This window comes from Phyllobates terribilis, unplaced genomic scaffold (assembly GCF_046119375.1).
Source record: "Phyllobates terribilis strain yellow unplaced genomic scaffold, ASM4611937v1 Scaffold_12__6_contigs__length_324123572, whole genome shotgun sequence".
NCBI lineage: Eukaryota > Metazoa > Chordata > Amphibia > Anura > Dendrobatidae > Phyllobates > Phyllobates terribilis.
In genome coordinates this window covers 319524514-319544348 of record NW_027362772.1, presented here as the reverse complement: position 1 = coordinate 319544348, position 19835 = coordinate 319524514, and positions in this window count along the sequence as shown.

The following is a 19835-nucleotide window of genomic DNA, read 5'->3' as shown; positions in this document are numbered from 1 at the left end:
GGGGCCTGGACGTTTATGGTAAAACTTAAGCGTTCAGGTGGTACGGTTGCCCACATTCCATCGTCTGCCTTCCTGGGTAGGGATCGTATCCTGGTCTTCTACCAGGGGCAACCGAAGCTCTGTCACAGGTGCGGCGACCCCACACACTTCAGTGCAAACTGCACCGTGCAGAAATGTGCGTTGTGTGGGGGTGTCGGCCATCTTGCCGCCTCTTGTGTGGAGATTAGGTGCCACCTGTGTGGTGAGTTAGGTCACCCATTCAGCTGTTGTCCTCGCTCCTTCGCTAATGCAGTCGAGACCCCGGTGGGAGTAAGCCGTGAGGCCGATTCTGCTGGGGAGGGGACTAGCAGGGGTGGGGGAGCCGAGGGGCCAGGGAAGAAAAGCAATAAAAAGACGCCTGCCCAGCTGAGGCGTCTAGACAAGCGCAGACAGGAGAGGGAGCGGGGCGAGCCCCAGACTACCGGGGCAGCCCCTGTCCTGGATGCCAGTCTTGCTGCTGAGGCCTCGAGGGATGATGAGTTGGATGAGGAGGTCAGGAGGATCCACAGGGAGGAAACCGCCTCTGCCTCAGAATCCTCCCATTATGAAAGTATGGATGAGGATAATAAGCGGTGGCTAGAGCACAAGCGTAAGCTCGGCACCAAAAAGAAGAGGAAGAAGGGAGATAAAACATCTTCTCCCGCTCTGACCAAGGTACCTAAGGAAGGTAAAACTGACTCCCCTCTGGTTGGTCTTTCTAACCGGTTCCAAGCCCTTGATAACATCTCTTCCTCTGAGGAGGAGGCTGAGGGTGAGGTTCCGGCTTCAGCGGAGCTTACAGGGGGCGCCGAGTCTCCTTCTCCTGGGGATGCAAGGTCCTTGGGGGGAGGGACTGGCCCAGAGTCCGGAGACGAGGACGAGAAAAGAAGGAAAAATGCTGGAATGGACACCTCTGTGTCATTAAAGAGGGGGAAGGATTCCTCCTCTGAGGCAGAGGATAAGGGGAGTGGGAAGAAGAAAGCCATCTAACTTAATCACCAATGATGGCGGTACCCACTCCGTTGACACTGGCGTCCATTAATGTCGCCAGCATTAAGTCAAATATGGCTAGATTTGCGGCCTTTGATTTTCTCAGCCGGGTTGAAGCTGACATTTTCTTTTTGCAAGAGACCAGGCTGCCAAATATGGCAGAGGTGTTTATAGCTAAGAGGGAGTGGAGACTCGGGCCCTCCTATTGGTCTCTTGCGGCCGAGCCGTATAGCGGAGTGGCGGTCCTTTTTACCGCACCGGTAGAATGCCGACGGGTTATTGAGTTAGAAATGGGGAGGTGCCTGATATTAGATGTCCTCATGAAGGGACAGGAGCTTCGGCTCATTAACATCTATGGTCCCCAATCTAAATGGGACCGGAAGTGTCTCTTTACGAGGATCAAGCCCTACCTTTTTACGAGTCAGCAGGTCGTCTTTGGAGGGGACTTCAACACTGTCACGAGGCCCCGGGATAGAGGAGGTTCCAGAGACAAGCTGACTTATGATAGCGTCGCCCTTAATAGTATAGCTAGTGAGGCTCGCCTGGTGGATGTCCACATCCGGCACACCCCAGGCCACGAGGGGTTCACCTATCATAGAGGTAACTGTAGGTCCAGGATGGACAGGTTTTATTTAAAGGAGGAAGCCGTCTCTTCAGCAGTATCTGTTGTTGAGGTGGAGTTCTCCGATCACTGTTTGATTTTGTTTTCCCTGAATGTTACAGAGACCCCCCGGATGGGAAGAGGCTTTTGGAGGCTCAATTCGTCTCTCTTGGAAGAAGCGGAGATAAGACAGTCCTTTGAGGATTTTCTTCAGAGCCAGGTACCCTTACTGGATCTTTGTAGTAGTAAGTCAGAGTGGTGGGAGATGTTTAAGAAAAGGGTGGCGAGATTCTTCCGCCAGCTCTCGAGCCTCAGGAGCCTGGACAGGTATCGCCTGTATCAGGGCCTGAGGAGGAAACTCGAGCATCTTGTCTCAACTGGAGGTAGCCGCGAGGAGATCTCCAGAGTGAAATCTTTGCTAATGAGGTGTCAGTATGATAGACACGCATCTTTGGTTTTTGAGAGGGATTACGGGAAGTACCGCTTGCCCGACCCTTACAGAAACTGCAAGATGTCAGTGAATAGTAAAGTTGTTACAGGACTGGTTGACACTGCGGGGTCCCTGAAAAGATCCAGATCAGGGATCCTGGAGGTCGTCAGATCCTTCTACTCGCACCTCTTGGGGAAGAGGGATCTGGATTGGGATGAGATGTCGGCTTTTCTGGCTGAAGCCGTCCCCGAAACAGGGGTAGATCCCTCTCTTGGCGTTTTGACAGAGATGATCAGGGAAGAGGAAGTTAAGTTGGCGATTGAAGGGCTTGCCCTGAAGAAATCTCCCGGTCCGGATGGCTTAACATCTGAATTCTATAAGACCTTTAAGGACGCCTTGGTTCCCCTCTTGACTGAGGTATTCAATGAGTGTCTTTCCTCGGGCACTCTGCCAAAGTCAATGAGGAGGTCTGCCCTGATCATCTTGTCAAAGGGTAAGGACCCATCTTGCATTGAGAATTGGTGTCCCATAGCGCTTCTCAATGCAGACAGGAAGGTTTTGGCAAAGGTGCTGTTTAATCGGCTGGTGAAACTTGCACCCCAACTCCTTTCGGGGGCCCAGCATTGCTGTGTTCCGGGCCGCAGTACAATTAGTGCTGTACTCTGTGTCCAAGAGGCGGTGGAGCAGGGTAGGGCTGGCCACTGGAAGGGGTACATGCTGTCATTGGACCAGGCAAAAGCGTTTGATCGGGTTAATCATGAGTACCTCTGGTCTGTCCTTCTGAGGTATGGCCTGCCGGGGGGGTTCGTTGATTGGCTTAAGACCTTGTACGCTGGGGCAGAGAGTTTCCCGCTTGTGAACGGTTGGATTGGCAGCTCTTTTGAGGTTGGGTGTGGTGTTCGCCAGGGTTGTCCCTTGAGCCCGCTACTGTACGTGTTTGCGATTGACCCACTTCTTAGGAGGGTGGAGCGTGGACCGTTGGCTGAGATCAGGATGGACCGGGCAGCACCGGAAGCCTCTCTGAGAGTGGTGGCGTATGCCGATGACGTCACCGTTTTTGTTTCCTCTGATGGGGAGGCAGAATGGCTGATGTCAGAGGTAAATCGCTACTCGGAGGCATCCGGGCCTAAGATCAACCGGGACAAGTGTGAGAGTCTCTGGCTGGGAGGAGGAGATCCTGGTTTTGATCTCCTGGACACCCTTCCAGGACCCAAAGTCTCTGCAAAAGTTCTTGGCATCAAATTTGGCCAGGGGGATTACCCCAAACAAAATTGGGACAGCAGGCTAGAGATCGCCACTCAGAAGGTGAACCAATGGGAGGGTTGGTCTTTGACCCTAAGGGAAAGGGTAAACCTGATCAAAACTTACCTGCTCCCTTTGCTGATCTATCTGGGCAGTGTGTGCATCTTGCCGGAGCCTCTCTGGACTCGGGTCTACAGTTTGTTCTTCCAACTGTTATGGGGGAATAGACTGAACCTGGTCAAGAGGGAGGTTACTTACCGTACGAGGAGACTAGGAGGGTTGGGTATGGTCAACCCTGTGGTATTCCTTGTGAATACCTTCATTAAGATCAATATTGCAAACCTCTGGAAAGAGAGGGCTCCTCCGTGGGTATTCTCCTGTAAGGGATGGTTTCAGCCTTTCTTCCAGGAATGGGAGACAGGGGGGCAAGTGAAGGATCTCCGCACACCGCATGGACATCTCCCGGCTTACGCTACCGTGGTTCTGAAGGTAATTCGCCGGTGGGGTCTGGGAATGTGGGAGGTCAGGACTCTGCCAAGGAAGCTCCTTGACAAAAGGGTTCTGTTGACCCATTTTCAGAGGCCTCTGGCGCTCAGGGATTGCCCAAGTCGGGATCTTGGGGTGGGTCTGCATCTTTTGAATTCTATCAGGATCCCCTCGAAGGTTTGGGACTTGGCTTGGCGCTGCTTCCATGGGAAACTGTGTGTGAGGGACAATCTGAAGTGTAGGAGCTCCGAGGACAGGAACTGTCCTCGGGAGCATTGTGGTACCATGCTTGAAAGCATGGACCACTTCCTGCTTCGTTGTCCCTTTAACACAGAGGTGTACAACAGGGTGGGCGCCTCCATTGGCTGGCCCCGGCTGGCCGGTCTCTCTTATGCGGAATGGGCCTATGGAGCATTCGGGGACCTGGGTGGTCGGGACCGCTGCACCTTATTTCTAGTTAGCGCAGTGGTTAGGTATCACACGTGGAACGCACGGTGCTTAGTATCGACGCAGCGGAAAATCCTCCCAGTGGACGATGTGTTTAGGACCATACTCGGTGACCTGGTGAAGGTGCGTTCTCTGGAGTATGAGAGACTGGGTACACGGAGGGCCGCTCTCCTCTGGAGGGGCTTTTCTTTTAGTGTGCCCTAGTCTGGTGGTCTCCTCTCCTGGTGGTGGGCTGCTGCTGACACCATAGATTTTTGTTTTATTGATCAGTAGACAGTGATGTAGGGCTGCAGGCGCCGAACTTGGGCTTTGTCAGTTGTGGTTATTGTATTGTGTGTTTCTGTATATATTGTATATATGGGTTTGGGTGGAGGTGTTAGGTTGGGTGGAGGGAAAAGGGGGGAGGTGGGTTCATCTTGTGGGACACTGGTTATTTGGGTGAAAAACTGGCACTGCCTGATCTGTCCTATGGACGTTGGACTGAGGCATGAGGCGCAGGAGCAGCTCTCAGGTCAGTGCCGGGGAGGGACTGGGGGGCTCCAGTGTGGGGGGTTTTGTTTTGTCTTGTATATATTTGTATAGTTAGTATTTATTTTATATTAATTAAAAAAAAGAAAAAAGTTTGTATATATTTATCAGCTATTGTTTATTTTGTTTATGTTTATTTATTATTTGTGGTTATTATTTCTTTGCTAACCGGACCAGATGTCACAGTGTAGGTAGCTATTATTCTGTATATATGTATAATATGTGTGTGAGGAGAGAGGGAGCGGCTGGACCAGCAGAATAGTGAGTGCAGCTCTGGAGTATAATACAGGATGTAACTCAGGATCAGTAATGTAATGTATGTACACAGTGACTGCACCAGCAGAATAGTGAGTGCAGCTCTGGAGTATAATACAGGATGTAACTCAGGATCAGTAATGTAATGTATGTACACAGTGACTGCACCAGCAGAATAGTGAGTGCAGCTCTGGAGTATAATACAAGATGTAACTCAGGATCAGTAATGTAATGTATGTACACAGTGACTGCACCAGCAGAATAGTGAGTGCAGCTCTGGAGTATAATACAGGATATAACTCAGGATCAGTAATGTAATGTATGTACACAGTGACTCCACCAGCAGAATAGTGAGTGCAGCTCTGGAGTATAATACAGGATGTAACTCAGGATCAGTAATGTAATGTATGTACACAGTGACTGCACCAGCAGAATAGTGAGTGCAGCTCTGGAGTATAATACAGGAGGTAACTCGGGATCAGTAATATAATGTATGTACACAGTGACTGCACCAGCAGAATAGTGAGTGCAGCTCTGGGGTATAATACGGGATGCAATTCAGGATCAGTAATGTAATGTATGTACACAGTGACTGCACCAGCAGAATAGTGAGTGCAGCTCTGGAGTATAATACAGGATGTAATTCAGGATCAGTAATGTAATGTATGTACACAGTGACTGCACCGGCAGAATAGCGAGTGCAGCTCTGGAGTATAATACAGGAGGTAACTCAGGATCAGTAATGTAATGTATGTACACAGTGACTGCACCAGCAGAATAGTGAGTGCAGCTCTGGAGTATAATACAGGATGTAACTCAGGATCAGTAATGTAATGTATGTACACAGTGACTGTACCAGCAGAATAGTGAGTGCAGCTCTGGGGTATAATACAGGATGTAACTCAGGATCAGTAATGTAATGTATGTACACAGTGACTGTACCAGCAGAATAGTGAGTGCAGCTCTGGAGTATAATACAGGATGTAACTCAGGATCAGTAATGTAATGTATGTATACAGTGACTGCACCAGCAGAACAGTGAGTGCAGCTCTGGAGTATAATACAGGAGGTAACTCCGGATCAGTAATGTAATGTGTGTACACAGTGACTGCACCAGCAGAATAGTGAGTGCAGCTCTGGAGTATAATACAAGATGTAACTCAGGATCAGTAATGTAATGTATGTACACAGTGACTGCACCAGCAGAATAGTGAGTGCAGCTCTGGAGTATAATACAGGAGGTAACTCAGGATCAGTAATGTAATGTATGTACACAGTGACTGCACCAGCAGAATAGTGAGTGCAGCTCTGGGGTATAATACGGGATGCAATTCAGGATCAGTAATGTAATGTATGTACACAGTGACTGCACCAGCAGAATAGTGAGTGCAGCTCTGGAGTATAATACAGGATGTAATTCAGGATCAGTAATGTAATGTATGTACACAGTGACTGCACCAGCAGAATAGCGAGTGCAGCTCTGGAGTATAATACAGGAGGTAACTCAGGATCAGTAATGTAATGTATGTACACAGTGACTGCACCGGCAGAATAGCGAGTGCAGCTCTGGAGTATAATACAGGAGGTAACTCAGGATCAGTAATGTAATGTATGTACACAGTGACTGCACCAGCAGAATAGTGAGTGCAGCTCTGGAGTATAATACAGGAGGTAACTCAGGATCAGTAATGTAATGTATGTACACAGTGACTGCACCAGCAGAATAGTGAGTGCAGCTCTGGAGTATAATACAGGAGGTAACTCAGGATCAGTGATGTAATGTATGTACACAGTGACTGCACCAGCAGAATAGCGAGTGCAGCTCTGGAGTATAATACAGGAGGTAACTCAGGATCAGTAATGTAATGTATGTACACAGTGACTGCACCAGCAGAATAGTGAGTGCAGCTCTGGAGTATAATACAGGAGGTAACTCAGGATCAGTGATGTAATGTATGTACACAGTGACTGCACCAGCAGAATAGCGAGTGCAGCTCTGGAGTATAATACAGGAGGTAACTCAGGATCAGTAATGTAATGTATGTACACAGTGACTGCACCAGCAGAATAGTGAGTGCAGCTCTGGAGTATAATACAGGAGGTAACTCAGGATCAGTGATGTAATGTATGTACACAGTGACTGCACCAGCAGAATAGTGAGTGCAGCTCTGGAGTATAATACAGGAGGTAACTCAGGATCAGTAATGTAATGTATGTACACAGTGACTGTACCAGCAGAATAGTGAGTGCAGCTCTGGAGTATAATACAGGAGGTAACTCAGGATCAGTAATGTAATGTATGTACACAGTGACTGTACCAGCAGAATAGTGAGTGCAGCTCTGGAGTATAATACAGGATGTAACTCAGGATCAGTAATGTAATGTATGTACACAGTGACTGTACCAGCAGAATTGTGAGTGCAGCTCTGGGGTATAATACAGGATGTAACTCAGGATCAGTAATGTAATGTATGTACACAGTGACTGCACCAGCAGAATAGTGAGTGCAGCTCTGGAGTATAATACAGGATGTAACTCAGGATCAGTAATGTAATGTATGTACACAGTGACTGCACCAGCAGAATAGTGAGTGCAGCTCTGGAGTATAATACAAGATGTAACTCAGGATCAGTAATGTAATGTATGTACACAGTGACTGCACCAGCAGAATAGTGAGTGCAGCTCTGGAGTATAATACAGGATGTAACTCAGGATCAGTAATGTAATGTAAGTACACAGTGACTGCACCAGCAGAATAGTGAGTGCAGCTCTGGAGTATAATACAGGAGGTAACTCAGGATCAGTAATGTAATGTAAGTACACAGTGACTGCACCAGCAGAATAGTGAGTGCAGCTCTGGAGTATAATACAGGAGGTAACTCAGGATCAGTAATGTAATGTAAGTACACAGTGACTGCACCAGCAGAATAGTGAGTGCAGCTCTGGAGTATAATACAGGATGTAACTCAGGATCAGTAATGTAATGTATGTACACAGTGACTGCACCAGCAGAATAGTGAGTGCAGCTCTGGAGTATAATACAGGAGGTAACTCAGGATCAGTAATGTAATGTATGTACACAGTGACTGCACCAGCAGAATAGTGAGTGCAGCTCTGGAGTATAATACAGGAGGTAACTCAGGATCAGTAATGTAATGTATGTACACAGTGACTGCACCAGCAGAATAGTGAGTGCAGCTCTGGAGTATAATACAGGATGTAACTCAGGATCAGTAATGTAATGTATGTACACAGTGACTGCACCAGCAGAATAGTGAGTGCAGCTCTGGAGTATAATACAGGTTGTAACTCAGGATCAGTAATGTAATGTATGTACACAGTGACTGCACCAGCAGAATAGTGAGTGCAGCTCTGGAGTATAATACAGGAGGTAACTCAGGATCAGTAATGTAATGTATGTGCACAGTGACTGCACCAGCAGAATAGTGAGTGCAGCTCTGGAGTATAATACAGGATGTAACTCAGGATCAGTAATGTAATGTATGTACACAGTGACTGCACCAGCAGAATAGTGAGTGCAGCTCTGGGGTATAATACAGGATGTAACTCAGGATCAGTAATGTAATGTATGTACACAGTGACTGTACCAGCAGAATAGTGAGTGCAGCTCTGGAGTATAATACAGGATGTAACTCAGGATCAGTAATGTAATGTATGTATACAGTGACTGCACCAGCAGAACAGTGAGTGCAGCTCTGGAGTATAATACAGGAGGTAACTCCGGATCAGTAATGTAATGTGTGTACACAGTGACTGCACCAGCAGAATAGTGAGTGCAGCTCTGGAGTATAATACAGGAGGTAACTCAGGATCAGTAATGTAATGTATGTACACAGTGACTGCACCAGCAGAATAGTGAGTGCAGCTCTGGAGTATAATACAAGATGTAACTCAGGATCAGTAATGTAATGTATGTACACAGTGACTGCACCAGCATAATAGTGAGTGCAGCTCTGGAGTATAATACAGGAGGTAACTCAGGATCAGTAATGTAATGTATGTACACAGTGACTGCACCAGCAGAATAGTGAGTGCAGCTCTGGGGTATAATACGGGATGCAATTCAGGATCAGTAATGTAATGTATGTACACAGTGACTGCACCAGCAGATTAGTGAGTGCAGCTCTGGAGTATAATACAGGATGTAATTCAGGATCAGTAATGTAATGTATGTACACAGTGACTGCACCGGCAGAATAGCGAGTGCAGCTCTGGAGTATAATACAGGAGGTAACTCAGGATCAGTAATGTAATGTATGTACACAGTGACTGTACCAGCAGAATAGTGAGTGCAGCTCTGGAGTATAATACAGGAGGTAACTCAGGATCAGTAATGTAATGTATGTACACAGTGACTGTACCAGCAGAATAGTGAGTGCAGCTCTGGAGTATAATACAGGATGTAACTCAGGATCAGTAATGTAATGTATGTACACAGTGACTGTACCAGCAGAATTGTGAGTGCAGCTCTGGGGTATAATACAGGATGTAACTCAGGATCAGTAATGTAATGTATGTACACAGTGACTGCACCAGCAGAATAGTGAGTGCAGCTCTGGAGTATAATACAGGATGTAACTCAGGATCAGTAATGTAATGTATGTACACAGTGACTGCACCAGCAGAATAGTGAGTGCAGCTCTGGAGTATAATACAAGATGTAACTCAGGATCAGTAATGTAATGTATGTACACAGTGACTGCACCAGCAGAATAGTGAGTGCAGCTCTGGAGTATAATACAGGATGTAACTCAGGATCAGTAATGTAATGTATGTACACAGTGACTGTACCAGCAGAATAGTGAGTGCAGCTCTGGAGTATAATACAGGATGTAACTCAGGATCAGTAATGTAATGTATGTACACAATGACTGTACCAGCAGAATAGTGAGTGCAGCTCTGGAGTATAATACAGGATGTAACTCAGGATCAGTAATGTAATGTATGTACACAGTGACTGTACCAGCAGAATAGTGAGTGCAGCTCTGGAGTATAATACAGGAGGTAACTCGGGATCAGTAATATAATGTATGTACACAGTGACTGCACCAGCAGAATAGTGAGTGCAGCTCTGGGGTATAATACGGGATGCAATTCAGGATCAGTAATGTAATGTATGTACACAGTGACTGCACCAGCAGAATAGTGAGTGCAGCTCTGGAGTATAATACAGGATGTAATTCAGGATCAGTAATGTAATGTATGTACACAGTAACTGCACCAGCAGAATAGTGAGTGCAGCTCTGGAGTATAATACAGGAGGTAACTCAGGATCAGTAATGTAATGTATGTACACAGTGACTGTACCAGCAGAATAGTGAGTGCAGCTCTGGAGTATAATACAGGATGTAACTCAGGATCAGTAATGTAATGTATGTACACAGTGACTGTACCAGCAGAATAGTGAGTGCAGCTCTGGAGTATAATACAGGATGTAACTCCGGATCAGTAATGTAATGTATGTACACAGTGACTGCACCAGCAGAATAGTGAGTGCAGCTCTGGAGTATAATACAGGATGTAACTCAGGATCAGTAATGTAATGTATGTACACAGTGACTGCACCAGCAGAATAGTGAGTGCAGCTCTGGAGTATAATACAGGATGTAACTCAGGATCAGTAATGTAATGTATGTATACAGTGACTGCACCAGCAGAACAGTGAGTGCAGCTCTGGAGTATAATACAGGATATAACTCAGGATCAGTAATGTATGTACACAGTGACTGCACCAGCAGAATAGTGAGTGCAGCTCTGGGGTATAATACAGGAGGTAACTCAGGATCAGTAATGTAATGTATGTACACAGTGACTGCACCAGCAGAATAGTGAGTGCAGCTCTGGAGTATAATACAGGATGTAACTCAGGATCAGTAATGTAATGTATGTACACAGTGACTCCACCAGCAGAATAGTGAGTGCAGCTCTGGAGTATAATACAGGAGGTAACTCAGGATCAGTAATGTAATGTATGTACACAGTGACTGCACCAGCAGAATAGTGAGTGCAGCTCTGGAGTATAATACAGGATGTAACTCAGGATCAGTAATGTAATGTATGTACACAGTGACTGCACCAGCAGAATAGTGAGTGCAGCTCTGGAGTATAATACAGGATGTAACTCAGGATCAGTAATGTAATGTATGTACACAGTGACTGCACCAGCAGAATAGTGAGTGCAGCTCTGGAGTATAATACAGGATGTAACTCAGGATCAGTAATGTAATGTATGTACACAGTGACTGCACCAGCAGAATAGTGAGTGCAGCTCTGGAGTATAATACAGGAGGTAACTCAGGATCAGTAATGTAATGTATGTACACAGTGACTGCACCAGCAGAATAGTGAGTGCAGCTCTGGAGTATAATACAGGATGTAACTCAGGATCAGTAATGTAATGTATGTACACAGTGACTGTACCAGCAGAATAGTGAGTGCAGCTCTGGAGTATAATACAGGATGTAACTCAGGATCAGTAATGTAATGTATGTACACAGTGACTGTACCAGCAGAATAGTGAGTGCAGCTCTGGAGTATAATACAGGATGTAACTCAGGATCAGTAATGTAATGTATGTACACAGTGACTGCACCAGCAGAATAGTGAGTGCAGCTCTGGGGTATAATACAGGAGGTAACTCAGGATCAGTAATGTAATGTATGTACACAGTGACTGCAGCAGCAGAATAGCGAGTGCAGCTCTGGAGTATAATACAGGAGGTAACTCAGGATCAGTAATGTAATGTATGTGCACAGTGACTGTACCAGCAGAATAGTGAGTGCAGCTCTGGAGTATAATACAGGATGTAACTCAGGATCAGTAATGTAATGTATGTACACAGTGACTGTACCAGCAGAATAGTGAGTGCAGCTCTGGAGTATAATACAGGAGGTAACTCGGGATCAGTAATATAATGTATGTACACAGTGACTGCACCAGCAGAATAGTGAGTGCAGCTCTGGGGTATAATACGGGATGCAATTCAGGATCAGTAATGTAATGTATGTACACAGTGACTGCACCAGCAGAATAGTGAGTGCAGCTCTGGAGTATAATACAGGATGTAATTCAGGATCAGTAATGTAATGTATGTACACAGTGACTGCACCAGCAGAATAGCGAGTGCAGCTCTGGAGTATAATACAGGAGGTAACTCAGGATCAGTAATGTAATGTATGTACACAGTGACTGTACCAGCAGAATAGTGAGTGCAGCTCTGGAGTATAATACAGGATGTAACTCAGGATCAGTAATGTAATGTATGTACACAGTGACTGTACCAGCAGAATAGTGAGTGCAGCTCTGGAGTATAATACAGGATGTAACTCAGGATCAGTAATGTAATGTATGTACACAGTGACTGCACCAGCAGAATAGTGAGTGCAGCTCTGGAGTATAATACAGGATGTAACTCAGGATCAGTAATGTAATGTATGTATACAGTGACTGCACCAGCAGAACAGTGAGTGCAGCTCTGGAGTATAATACAGGAGGTAACTCAGGATCAGTAATGTAATGTATGTACACAGTGACTGCACCAGCAGAATAGTAAGTGCAGCTCTGGAGTATAATACAGGATGTAACTCAGGATCAGTAATGTAATGTATGTACACAGTGACTGCACCAGCAGAATAGTGAGTGCAGCTCTGGAGTATAATACATGATGTAACTCAGGATCAGTAATGTAATGTATGTACACAGTGACTGCACCAGCAGAATAGTGAGTGCAGCTCTGGAGTATAATACAGGATGTAACTCAGGATCAGTAATGTAATGTATGTACACAGTGACTGCACCAGCAGAATAGTGAGTGCAGCTCTGGAGTATAATACAGGATGTAACTCAGGATCAGTAATGTAATGTATGTACATAGTGACTGCACCAGCAGAATAGTGAGTGCAGCTCTGGAGTATAATACAGGAGGTAACTCAGGATCAGTAATGTAATGTATGTACACAGTGACTGCACCAGCAGAATAGTGAGTGCAGCTCTGGAGTATAATACAGGAGGTAACTCAGGATCAGTAATGTAATGTATGTACACAGTGACTGCACCAGCAGAATAGTGAGTGCAGCTCTGGAGTATAATACAGGATGTAACTCAGGATCAGTAATGTAATGTATGTACACAGTGACTGCACCAGCAGAATAGTGAGTGCAGCTCTGGAGTATAATACAGGATGTAACTCAGGATCAGTAATGTAATGTATGTACACAGTGACTGCACCAGCAGAATAGTAAGTGCAGCTCTGGAGTATAATACAGGATGTAACTCAGGATCAGTAATGTAATGTATGTACACAGTGACTGCACCAGCAGAATAGTGAGTGCAGCTCTGGAGTATAATACAGGAGGTAACTCAGGATCAGTAATGTAATGTATGTACACAGTGACTGCACCAGCAGAATAGTGAGTGCAGCTCTGGAGTATAATACAGGATGTAACTCAGGATCAGTAATGTAATGTATGTACACAGTGACTGCACCAGCAGAATAGTGAGTGCAGCTCTGGAGTATAATACAGGATGTAACTCAGGATCAGTAATGTAATGTATGTACACAGTGACTGTACCAGCAGAATAGTGAGTGCAGCTCTGGAGTATAATACAGGATGTAACTCAGGATCAGTAGTGTAATGTATGTATACAGTGACTGCACCAGCAGAACAGTGAGTGCAGCTCTGGAGTATAATACAGGAGGTAACTCAGGATCAGTAGTGTAATGTATGTATACAGTGACTGCACCAGCAGAACAGTGAGTGCAGCTCTGGAGTATAATACAGGAGGTAACTCAGGATCAGTAATGTAATGTGTGTACACAGTGACTGCAACAGCAGAATAGTGAGTGCAGCTCTGGAGTATAATACAGGAGGTAACTCAGGATCAGTAATGTAATGTATGTACACAGTGACTGCACCAGCAGAATAGTGAGTGCAGCTCTGGAGTATAATACAGGATGTAACTCAGGATCAGTAATGCAATGTATGTACACAGTGACTGCACCAGCAGAATAGTGAGTGCAGCTCTGGAGTATAATAGAGGATGTAACTCAGGATCAGTAATGTAATGTATGTACACAGTGACTGCACCAGCAGAATAGTGAGTGCAGCTCTGGAGTATAATACAGGAGGTAACTCAGGATCAGTAATGTAATGTATGTACACAGTGACTGTACCAGCAGAATAGTGAGTGCAGCTCTGGAGTATAATACAGGATGTAACTCAGGATCAGTAATGTAATGTATGTACACAGTGACTGCACCAGCAGAATAGTGAGTGCAGCTCTGGGGTATAATACAGGATGTAACTCAGGATCAGTAATGTATGTACACAGTGACTGCACCAGCAGAATAGTGAGTGCAGCTCTGGAGTATAATACGGGATGCAATTCAGGATCAGTAATGTAATGTATGTACACAGTGACTGCACCAGCAGAATAGTGAGTGCAGCTCTGGAGTATAATACAGGAGGTAACTCAGGATCAGTAATGTAATGTATGTACACAGTGACTGTACCAGCAGAATAGTGAGTGCAGCTCTGGAGTATAATACAGGAGGTAACTCGGGATCAGTAATATAATGTATGTACACAGTGACTGCACCAGCAGAATAGTGAGTGCAGCTCTGGAGTATAATACAGGATGTAACTCAGGATCAGTAATGTATGTACACAGTGACTGCACCAGCAGAATAGTGAGTGCAGCTCTGGGGTATAATACAGGATGTAACTCAGGATCAGTAATGTAATGTATGTACACAGTGACTGTACCAGCAGAATAGCGAGTGCAGCTCTGGGGTATAATACAGGATGTAACTCAGGATCAGTAATGTAATGTATGTACACAGTGACTGCACCAGCAGAATAGTGAGTGCAGCTCTGGAGTATAATACAGGATGTAATTCAGGATCAGTAATGTAATGTATGTACACAGTGACTGCACCAGCAGAATAGTGAGTGCAGCACTGGAGTATAATGCAGGATCAGTAATGTAATGTATGTACACAGTGACTGTACCAGCAGAATAGTGAGTGCAGCTCTGGAGTATAATACAGGATGTAACTCAGGATCAGTAATGTAATGTGTGCACACAGTGACTGCACCAGCAGAATAGTGAGTGCAGCTCTGGGGTATAATACAGGAGGTAACTCAGGATCAGTAATGTAATGTATGTACACAGTGACTGCACCAGCAGAATAGTGAGTGCAGCTCTGGAGTATAATACAGGATGTAACTCAGGATCAGTAATGTAATGTATGTATACAGTGACTGCACCAGCAGAATAGTGAGTGCAGCTCTGGAGTATAATACAGGAGGTAACTCGGGATCAGTAATATAATGTATGTACACAGTGACTGCACCAGCAGAATAGTGAGTGCAGCTCTGGGGTATAATACGGGATGCAATTCAGGATCAGTAATGTAATGTATGTACACAGTGACTGCACCAGCAGAATAGTGAGTGCAGCTCTGGAGTATAATACAGGATGTAATTCAGGATCAGTAATGTAATGTATGTACACAGTGACTGCACCAGCAGAATAGCGAGTGCAGCTCTGGAGTATAATACAGGAGGTAACTCAGGATCAGTAATGTAATGTATGTACACAGTGACTGTACCAGCAGAATAGTGAGTGCAGCTCTGGAGTATAATAAAGGAGGTAACTCAGGATCAGTAATGTAATGTATGTACACAGTGACTGTACCAGCAGAATAGTGAGTGCAGCTCTGAAGTATAATACAGGATGTAACTCAGGATCAGTAATGTAATGTATGTATACAGTGACTGCACCAGCAGAACAGTGAGTGCAGCTCTGGAGTATAATACAGGAGGTAACTCAGGATCAGTAATGTAATGTGTGTACACAGTGACTGCACCAGCAGAATAGTGAGTGCAGCTCTGGAGTATAATACAGGATGTAACTCAGGATCAGTAATGTAATGTATGTACACAGTGACTGCACCAGCAGAATAGTGAGTGCAGCTCTGGAGTATAATACAGGTTGTAACTCAGGATCAGTAATGTAATGTATGTACACAGTGACTGCACCAGCAGAATAGTGAGTGCAGCTCTGGAGTATAATACAGGAGGTAACTCAGGATCAGTAATGTAATGTATGTACACAGAGACTGCACCAGCAGAATAGTGAGCGCAGCTCTGGAGTATAATACAGGAGGTAACTCAGGATCAGTAATGTAATGTATGTACACAGTGACTGCACCAGCAGAATAGTGAGTGCAGCTCTGGAGTATAATACAGGATGTAACTCAGGATCAGTAATGTAATGTATGTACACAGTGACTGCACCAGCAGAATAGTGAGTGCAGCTCTGGAGTATAATACAGGATGTAACTCAGGATCAGTAATGTAATGTATGTACACAGTGACTCCACCAGCAGAATAGTGAGTGCAGCTCTGGGGTATAATACAGGATGTAACTCAGGATCAGTAATGTAATGTATGTACACAGTGACTCCACCAGCAGAATAGTGAGCGCAGCTCTGGAGTATAATACAGGAGGTAACTCAGGATCAGTAATGTAATGTATGTACACAGTGACTGCACCAGCAGAATAGTGAGCGCAGCTCTGGAGTATAATACAGGATGTAACTCAGGATCAGTAATGTAATGTATGTACACAGTGACTGCACCAGCAGAATAGTGAGCGCAGCTCTGGAGTATAATACAGGATGTAACTCAGGATCAGTAATGTAATGTATGTACACAGTGACTCCACCAGCAGAATAGTGAGTGCAGCTCTGGAGTATAATACAGGATGTAACTCAGGATCAGTAATGTAATGTATGTACACAGTGACTGCACCAGCAGAATAGTGAGTGCAGCTCTGGAGTATAATATAGGATGTAACTCAGGATCAGTAATGTAATGTATATACACAGTGACTGCACCAGCAGAATAGTGAGTGCAGCTCTGGAGTATAATACAGGATGTAACTCAGGATCAGTAATGTAATGTATATACAGCGACTGCACCAGCAGAATAGTGAGTGCAGCTCTGGAGTATAATACAGGAGGTAACTCAGGATCAGTAATGTAATGTATGTACAGTGACTGCACCAGCAGAATAGTGAGTGCAGCTCTGGAGTATAATACAGGATGTAACTCAGGATCAGTAATGTAATGTATGTACACAGTGACTCCACCAGCAGAATAGTGAGTGCAGCTCTGGAGTATAATACAGGAGGTAACTCAGGATCAGTAATGTAATGTATGTACACAGTGACTGCACCAGCAGAATAGTGAGTGCAGCTCTGGAGTATAATACAGGATGTAACTCAGGATCAGTAATGTAATGTATGTACACAGTGACTGCACCAGCAGAATAGTGAGTGCAGCTCTGGAGTATAATACAGGATGTAACTCAGGATCAGTAATGTAATGTATGTACACAGTGACTGTACCAGCAGAATAGTGAGTGCAGCTCTGGAGTATAATACAGGATGTAACTCAGGATCAGTAGTGTAATGTATGTATACAGTGACTGCACCAGCAGAACAGTGAGTGCAGCTCTGGAGTATAATACAGGAGGTAACTCAGGATCAGTAATGTAATGTGTGTACACAGTGACTGCACCAGCAGAATAGTGAGTGCAGCTCTGGAGTATAATACAGGATGTAACTCAGGATCAGTAATGTAATGTATGTACACAGTGACTGCACCAGCAGAATAGTGAGTGCAGCTCTGGAGTATAATACAGGATGTAACTCAGGATCAGTAATGTAATGTATGTACAAAGTGACTGCACCAGCAGAATAGTGAGTGCAGCTCTGGAGTATAATACAGGATGTAACTCAGGATCAGTAATGTAATGTATGTACACAGTGACTGCACCAGCAGAATAGTGAGTGCAGCTCTGGAGTATAATAGAGGATGTAACTCAGGATCAGTAATGTAATCTATGTACACAGTGACTGCACCAGGAGAATAGTGAGTGCAGCTCTGGAGTATAATAGAGGATGTAACTCAGGATCAGTAATGTAATGTATGTACACAGTGACTGCACCAGCAGAACAGTGAGTGCAGCTCTGGAGTATAATAGAGGATGTAACTCAGGATCAGTAATGTAATGTATGTACACAGTGACTGCACCAGCAGAATAGTGAGTGCAGCTCTGGGGTATAATACAGGATGTAACTCAGGATCAGTAATGTAATGTATGTACACAGTGACTGCACCAGCAGAATAGTGAGTGCAGCTCTGGAGTATAATACAGGATGTAACTCAGGATCAGTAATGTAATGTATGTACACAGTGACTGCACCAGCAGAATAGTGAGTGCAGCTCTTGAGTATAATTCAGGAGGTAACTCAGGATCAGTAATGTAATGTATGTACACAGTGACTGCACCAGCGGAATAGTGAGTGCAGCTCTGGAGTATAATACAGGATGTAACTCAGGATCAGTAATGTAATGTATGTACACAGTGACTGCACCAGCAGAATAGTGAGTGCAGCTCTGGAGTATAATACAGGAGGTAACTCAGGATCAGTAATGTAATGTATGTACACAGTGACTGCACCAGCAGAATAGTGAGTTCAGCTCTGGAGTATAATACAGGAGGTAACTCAGGATCAGTAATGTAATGTATGTACACAGTGACTGCACCAGCAGAATAGTGAGTGCAGCTCTGGAGTATAATACAGGATGTAACTCAGGATCAGTAATGTAATGTATGTACACAGTGACTGCACCAGCAGAATAGTGAGTGCAGCTCTGGAGTATAATACAGGATGTAACTCAGGATCAGTAATGTAATGTATGTACACAGTGACTGCACCAGCAGAATAGTGAGTGCAGCTCTGGGGTATAATACAGGATGTAACTCAGGATCAGTAATGTAATGTATGTACACAGTGACTGCACCAGCAGAATAGTGAGTGCAGCTCTGGAGTATAATACAGGATGTAACTCAGGATCAGTAATGTAATGTATGTACACAGTGACTCCACCAGCAGAATAGTGAGTGCAGCTCTGGAGTATAATACAGGATGTAACTCAGGATCAGTAATGTAATATATGTACACAGTGACTGCACCAGCAGAATAGTGAGTGCAGCTCTGGAGTATAATACAGGATGTAACTCAGGATCAGTAATGTAATGTATGTACACAGTGACTGTACCAGCAGAATAGTGAGTGAAGCTCTGGAGTATAATACAGGATGTAACTCAGGATCAGTACAGGATGAGTAATGTAATGTATGTACACAGTGACTGCACCAGCAGAATAGTGAGTGCAGCTCTGGAGTATAATACAGGAGGTAACTCAGGATCAGTAATGTAATGTAAGTACACAGTGACTGCACCAGCAGAATAGTGAGTGCAGCTCTGGAGTATAATACAGGAGGTAACTCAGGATCAGTAATGTAATGTATGTACACAGTGACTGCACCAGCAGAATAGTGAGTGCAGCTCTGGAGTATAATACAGGATGTAACTCAGGATCAGTAATGTAATGTATGTACACAGTGATTGCGCCAGCAGAATAGTGAGTGCAGCTCTGGAGTATAATACAGGATGTAACTCAGGATCAGTAATGTAATGTATGTACACAGTGACTGCGCCAGCAGAATAGTGAGTGCAGCTCTGGAGTATAATACAGGAGGTAACTCAGGATCAGTAATGTAATGTATGTACACAGTGACTGCACCAGCAGAATAATGAGTGCAGCTCTGGAGTATAATACAGGATGTAACTCCGGATCAGTAATGTAATGTATGTACACAGTGACTGCGCCAGCAGAATAGTGAGTGCAGCTCTGGAGTATAATACAGGAGGTAACTCAGGATCAGTAATGTAATGTATG